This window comes from Galeopterus variegatus, unplaced genomic scaffold, assembly GCF_000696425.1.
Source record: "Galeopterus variegatus unplaced genomic scaffold, G_variegatus-3.0.2 Scaffold662, whole genome shotgun sequence".
Lineage (NCBI taxonomy): Eukaryota > Metazoa > Chordata > Mammalia > Dermoptera > Cynocephalidae > Galeopterus > Galeopterus variegatus.
The window spans coordinates 425898-433678 of NW_007726773.1; the positions used below are offsets into that span (position 1 = coordinate 425898).

Consider the following 7781-nt stretch of genomic DNA (forward strand, 5'->3'; position numbering starts at 1 on the left):
TAGGTATTTGCACAAAAAACAAGCATGTACATTATCTATCGTTCATTTAAATAATTGGTAATAAAATATTTTAGAGGCTATGAGGTTTAAAATCCTTTCAACTTATGGCAAAAATCTACAAAGAAACTGAACTGGTAAAATTAACCACTGAGAGCAAAATAGATGTGTGCCTAAAACAGAGCTATAGTGAAACAAAATGAGATTGTAAAAAGGTATAAAAGCTATTGATTTGATTTCTAATAGCAGGCACCAAAAGCTTATTCAGTTCCTGTACTTCATACTAGAATTATTTTGCTGAAAATTCCTAGAAAACTGCTTGATGACAATAAAAAAATAAAAGCACTGCTAGCTTTTTTGCTTGTATTAACAATTAAAATAAAAAGTTACTTATGTCAATTTAAAAACAATTATTACCACTTGATGATTTCACACAATAGTTTGTACTGATATAGTCAACTGGCAGGCTACAGTAACCCTGACTGGTCTTGCAAGTGACAAAAATCAGCAAATTCATTTCTTTGCAGGCTGAGCTCAAATGGAGCATGGATAACTTAGTCTCAATGGAGTATGTGGTATAAGAATAATAAAGGAGTTTATGCTTAGAGTCACTCTAAACATCTGCTCATTTTTCAAGTTCAAAATATTAAATAAACATCACTAAACATTCTTATAAAGGAACTTTATTGATTCTTTTCAATACCTATTTTGATGCAAAATCTCAGACTCACTGAGTTGCCTTAATTTTACTTCATGAGAAACAAGAAATTATTTTTAAAAATTAAGTTTTACATATGGCTGTTCAATGAAATAATCTACAAACTTAACTTTAAATGTGACTGCATTTTCTCCCCACAGAGAACAGCTAACTCATTTCTATGCATCTTATTCTTTGGCTTCCAAGAACAAATGGTATCTTAAATTTGGTTCTTTAAAATAAAACTAGGCTGGCTAGTTAGCTCACTTGGGAAAGCAGGTTGTTGACGGCATCAAGGTCAAGGATTCGGATGCCCATACCAGCCAGAGCCAAGAAATAAATAAATTAAATAGAACCATTAAATCTGGCAACTAATCTTAATAAACTTCAACAAAATATTTCTGAAAATCCTGACTGAGGTTACAGTTAAATTAGCATATATATCAAAAGTTTGATCATACACTAAAACTTAGAATAAATGAGTAAAGCTACTATTCATTCCCAAAACTATAACTGACTTCAGTTACAACATCTAAGGTAATGTAAAAGTTGGCTGTAGATACTTTAAAAATACTTTCAAAATCTACTATCAAAAAAGTCCTTTAAAAAATTCATATTAAGAAAAAACCAAAAACCCTCCACATAACTACACAATCTTCTTTCATTTATACTAAAAAAAAGTGTTTCTACTAAAACATCAAATTATCTCTTACATACTTTAAAATGGCTTAAACNTTAAATCTGGCAACTAATCTTAATAAACTTCAACAAAATATTTCTGAAAATCCTGACTGAGTTTACAGTTAAATTAGCATATATATCAAAAGTTTGATTATACACTAAAACTTAGAATAAATGAGTAAAGCTACTATTCATTCCCAAAACTATAACTGACTTCCAGTTACATCTAAGGTAATGTAAAAGTTGGCTGTAGATACTTTAAAAATACTTTCAAAATCTACTATACAAAAAAGTCCTTTAAAAAATTCATATTAAGAAAAAACCAAAAACCCTCCACATAACTACACAATCTTCTTTCATTTACACGAAAAAAAGTGTTTCTACTAAAACATCAAATTATCTCTTACATACTTTAAAATGGCTTAAACAGGACTTAAAGGAACTACAGAAATAAGAAAAATAGTAAAATTAATTTTTACAGTCACTCTAATTGAACTGTTTATATACCTCTCTAGTTTATTATTTTTCCTTGGCATTTGGACTTTGGTAATGAAAAAAGTGGTAGTGATTTAAGGTCAAAGCAAGACTTTCTCTAACAAGATTTCACTACAGATAATAAAATTAGCCCTGACATATCTTATTATAGAAGATATAGCTGCACAAATTTTCTTAGAAGTATTTCAAGTAATATTTTTGCATCAATTCACAAAAGGAAAATTTAACAGTTATAACAAAGTTATTATTGAGAAACCACTGAAGAAATCAGATTCATTTTTATGTAACATCTCTAAAAAATCGTACCTGAATGCATTTAATTCCTCCTTAACCTTTTGATCAGTCACAATATTCTAAAACACTTTAATAATCTTGAAGGAAATTTGGTTAGATTGATTGCCCTTGTAACTTTTTATAAACGTACCTTTTTAAAATTCAAAATTACTTGCACTTGAATTTACATACTCAAGTGCCTAAATATTGTGCTGTACATGTATAGAAAATATCTAGTTTCTAATTTTAGTATTTTCTAAAAAAAAATACTATCTATTCAAGAAACTCAAGAAATCATACAAAATGTCAATTATGAGTCAGAGTAAACTTTCATAATATTATTGTTTGCAGTCACTGCAGAATTTCTTTCTCGAATCTTTTCTCATAAGTAAATATTGTTCCAGAGAACAAATCACAAAGTGACTCTTTAGCTTTCTTTTTCAAAAGAAAGGTAATAAAAAGTAAGTTGCCATAGTTGCCATGAGCCAAACATAAACTCTTCTTGTACTTGGAATTTTCCCACACAGTGATTCTAATACTATCCTTAAATATGAAAAATAAAAACACAGCTTATGGCTTTTACTATATTTTAAAATGTATTTGGCAGAATGCAGAATAAATGAAAGGAGATATTTGTTAAACTTTGCAAATAGTACAAGGAAGATGACTACTATCCCAGGCTGAAGGTGATGATACTGAATAAGCTTGTCCAGTTTGCTCTTTTTTTAGTTAGTTACAATTCAAATGTTACTTTTAAGGTGATGATAAAAGGTAACATTGACTAAGTATTTTTACTACATGCCAGAAATATACATTATCATGCTACAAATATCCATTATCTCAATTAATCCTCAAGCAACCCTAAGAAAGGTACTATCATTCTTTCCTTCTTACAGATGAAGAAACAGAGACTTATAGGGTTAACTAACCTGCCCAAGATCACAGTTAGTAAGAGGTAGAACCAAGATTTGAAACCCAGGTTCACCAGTTTCAGAGCCAGCAGGAAGCATGTCTGGTTTTGCAGGCCACTTACATCTCTAAAACCTAGAACCTGGCAGAAAACAGGCATTCACAAAGTATGTGTCGAATACAGAATACCAAAATACAGGTTCACCTCAGTTGATACAATCTCACAGTGCAAGTATTCCTAAAATGTTGAGTGAAAAACTGAATTTTGGAAAAGCAAATAATATTTTTAATGTCATGTCATGTTATTTAAAGAACATGAGGTGAATCACCCATCTCACAAGAGTAAAGAACATCCCAAATTTGTCTATTGGTGAATCCAGATTTTTACGTCCTAGGTTTTCTGAAAAGGAGATTAGCTTTTCGTGACTGGTACAATCCACAGAACTGACATATTATGAAGAAAATTATAGCACAGTGAAACATAAGGATGGGTTCTGAAGTCAAACTTGGGTTCAAATTCCACTAACTTCTACTAGTTTACTTACATGGTCATAAGCAAGATCCTCAATTTTTTAAAATTTCAACATCCTCGCAGTAAAAAGGGGATAATAATGATTATTTCATAGGGCTTTTCTAAGGTTTAAATTAAATTCTGAATAGTATGTAATGTGCCTCACCTTTCACAGACTTTTAATAAAGACACTGATTATTATCTTACAGGCACAAAAATGCACGTTTATATTAATTAGGCTTTCTACTTATGCATGAACAGGACAAAGAACTTTAACAAATTCATGCTTAAATTCTGTGATGAACTACTATAAGATACAAGAATATATTTAAAATTGCTACAGGCAAACACAGTATTCATTTTATTAGTTTAAAATTACACATGATGGGTTTCCTGGCACTTTTATTTTCTAGCTTTATGTAAAAATCTGAAACAACAAAATAATAATAGCAGCCGTTTTATCAGCAATTTAAATCAGTCAGGAGTAATGTGTGACAATGCAATCTTAAAGATACGCCCATCTAATAAATTATGGTTAAATACCTTAAACTGCAATGATGTTAATCAAGGTTAAAATTATAGCACCTGAATCATAATTATCCCTAATAAAGCAGAGATGTAATAAGGACTGTCCAAAACAGCATGAAACTTAGAAATTATTTGTATTTAGCTTTGAAATATATAATGGCTTCTTCTGTAGCAGACTTATTTTCCTAATCATATTTTGCTTAAACTAAAATTAAGATTAATCTGCTTCTGTCAACAAACACCAAAGGAGTGGTGAACAGGTACTGTGCAAAGAAAAACATGTAAGATGAAATCTAAAATTTGCCTAAAGAGCAAATATATAAAGAGATGATTATATTCCTACTTCTTCTCTTGACAAAAATACACAATGTTTCAAGACTTTCTATCAAACAAAAATCAGTGATATATCTTATAAGCTATTACAAATTACCCATATTTAATTAAATTTTTCTAATAATGCAAAAAAAGTACAATAAGAATTTCATATATAAAATACAAACACCCTAGTTTTATTTCAACCATTAGTTATTTTGGAAAAAATAATAACTTGGTATTAAAGAATGAGACAATTACAATATACCCCTTTATTACGTATCTTAAAAGCCTGTTTTCCAAACCAAGGATTCCAGAGTATTCAATTATATTTAAAAGCAAGTTATAATAATAATATTTTTAAAGATGTAGTTAATTTTTGAAAATAGGCCCCCAACTTTTCAAAAGTAATTTTGATTAATGTCCTCTAGGATATTTAGCACATACTTTTCTATATTATTAAAGTGCAAAACTAAGCAAGTCTACTGATTTACTCTTAATCACACCTCATTCAGTTTTCCAAGTTATAACAAATGTTTATTAACTATTTTTTAAGGTTCTTAAGAAATGCTGAGTGATACTAATTTTAGTCTCAATGGTTGCTTGAATCTTCTTATCACTTAATATGGTTTTAAAAAGAACTAGATCATTTAGCATTTACTTTAGGTATCATTTTATACCTAAAAAGTTTAGGTATAAAATTACCCTAAAATGAATTAATTATAAAATTAATTCTTTAAACCTAAAGAATTATCTTTTAAAAACAAATATGAATGCAGACACCATGATCTTATATCCTCAAAACACTATTTTGATTTTTGGATTTTTTTTTCTATCCATGTATAGATATTTAAAAGAAATCCCTACAGAAAGAAAAAGGAAAGACTATATATACCTAATACTATAGAGAAACACCAAACAAAACAACTTAAAAGTCATAGGTGATTTTTTAGAGTATATTTTCTTTCTTTTTTAAAAAATTATTTTTTAATTGACAAAAATTGTATATATTTATGGTGTACAACATGATGTTTTGAAATATGTATACACTGTGGAATAGCTAGTTGACATAACTAACATATGTATCACCGTACATATTTTTTGTGGTGACAATTCTTAAATGTACACAATACATTGTTACTAACTATAGTCACCATGTTGCACAATAGCTAAAAGTCATAGGTGATTGATTTATAAAACAGCAAAACCAAAAACACAACCACGGGCATATATATATGTGTATGTCAAATAGTTACAATGCAGCCAAAAACAATGCATTGAGATTCAGAATGTAAAATTCAGCCACTTTGAAAACTGGAAGCAGGCTATATATTGTCATTTTGGCTCCCAGTTATATTTCCCTCCCTCATTTCTTAATAAAGATTTGAATTACCTGAATATAACACAGATTATACTTAATGAGAGGCAAGAAAAAGGAGGCTCAACTATATCTCTTGCTATTACAGAACAAAGCATTGTTGTGTATATTGTAAAATTCACTAGGTGACAGATATATAGAAAATAACAAAGTTGTGCTTGTTTAAGATATATACAAATTTGGCAATTAACGCTGAGGTGTTTAGTGAAGCCAAAGGCTATGCATTAAGTAAACTCATTCCCAATCTTCATTCTTTATCATCTTAAAAGACTTTGCATTTAACTAAAGGATGTAATAAAAAAATTTTAAGTAGAACTATTTTTAATTCACCTCATCTTTTTCAAAACAAATATGTATCAAACAGTGGGGAGTTTTTTGGTTCAAGTAGTGGAAAAGAAAAGTATTTGAGGATTCCAAATTCAGAATGAAAAGAGACATATTAACTCTACCAATGTCAAGAATTACTAATGAAGTAAGAAGCTAAGAACTCTTCTACAGAAACTAATGGTTTCCAATAAGATAACAACCACCACCTATCTACCTCTTTCCAGCAAAAAAATCATCTATGGTTGTTTCTGTAAATTTCAGGTAATTTTATATTATTATAAATGTCATACCTTTTGGAAAGTATGTAAATGAACTGAAAGAATAAGAAAAAGGGGGAAATGCTAGAAATCTAACCCTTTAACAGTAGATAATAAAAATGTATGGTATTTGCTGAGGTGTTAATTTGTATCAGGCCCAGTACTAAGTGTTTACATATACTATTTCCCTTGAAGTGTACAACACACAGCAATCTCATGAGGTCATGGGGTAGAAACTGCTAGTTACTTCCCTAATACTGATTCTCCCCTTCTTTTTTAAAAATCAAACCCTGATTACGGGTGGCAATTGTACCCAGATTAAACATGTATTTCCCAGTGTTCTGTGGCTACTAGGTGTGGCCACATCATCAAATTATGACCTATGGAGTATAAGCAGAGCATGACTTTTGATACACTCCTGTAAAGAATTACAAAGCTGGTTGAGCCCATTCCCCCCCTCACCCCTGCCCCTTGCCTCTGTTTTTCTGCCTGAGAGCCTGAGATGTAGATATGATGGTTATAACTACAGCAGTCATTCTGGATCACCTTGAGGATGTAAGCCACAAGCTAAAGATGGCAGAGGGTTGCTGATGACCATGAACTGCCACAGCAGACCTGGACTTCTTACCTCAGAACTTCCGTTACAAGGGAGAAAAACGCGTTGAAGTAACTGGTATTTTGAGATATTTGTTAGTGCAGGTAATCCTAACAGAGAGAGATGGGTAACATTTGAACCCTTATTTTACAGAAGAACAAACAGAGACCCACAGAGGTAAGCAATCTGCCTGCAGTCACACAGCTAGCAAACCTTCAAATTGCTAAGCTCTTAACCACTATGTGATACTGCCTTCAGAGTAGACCCAGCAACTTATTGAGAGATTCAACAGAGGCCATAAGCCTTTTTGCAAATAGGCAAGATAAATGTTGAAGGAAGGTCAGCACCTTCACTCATTAAGATTAGGCCAGGACATAGCTTAAAATAATGGAAGGAGCCACAGTTAACCAAAAAGGAATCTAACCTACCTAGTGAGTAAGCTGCAAGAAAAATCCAGGGCAGAGAATCCATTTCTGAGATTGGTGGGGCCACAACCACAGAAGAAAAAGAGTTGACTGGCAGGTCAGGGATAAGAAGTATAACCAAGAAAGAAGCCCTATGAGTCAGGCAGATTTTCCTCATTCATGTACAGAATCATTATTGGTTTAAATCCAGAAGAACAGCTACCAACTAGGAATAACTACCAAACTGATTCCTAAAAAAAATACTTAAGATCACAAAGCATCCTGAATGCTCTGTTTTAAAGTCATTTGAGAAGGAATGAAGAATGCTGGGAAAGAGTAACGTAGTCTAAACAACTGAATTGGCAGAAGTTAGATGAAGAGAGAAGTGGCCAATTTCTTAGAAATAGTACGGTATGG

General features: G+C 31.2%; 2 protein-coding genes across 2 annotated transcripts in view; one reads left to right on the forward strand and one right to left on the reverse strand.

Moving 5' to 3' along the window:
• The window catches only part of KCTD4 (potassium channel tetramerization domain containing 4), a 2574-nt gene extending 2170 nt beyond the window's left edge, over positions 1-404 (forward strand). Inside the window, exon 2 of the mRNA XM_008571129.1 lies at positions 4-404. The gene's annotated coding sequence lies outside the window, so the exon portion shown is untranslated. The remainder of the gene's footprint in view (positions 1-3) is intronic.
• GTF2F2 (general transcription factor IIF, polypeptide 2, 30kDa) overlaps positions 1-7781 on the reverse strand; it is a 195136-nt gene that overhangs the window by 103346 nt on the left and 84009 nt on the right. The window lies entirely within an intron of this gene.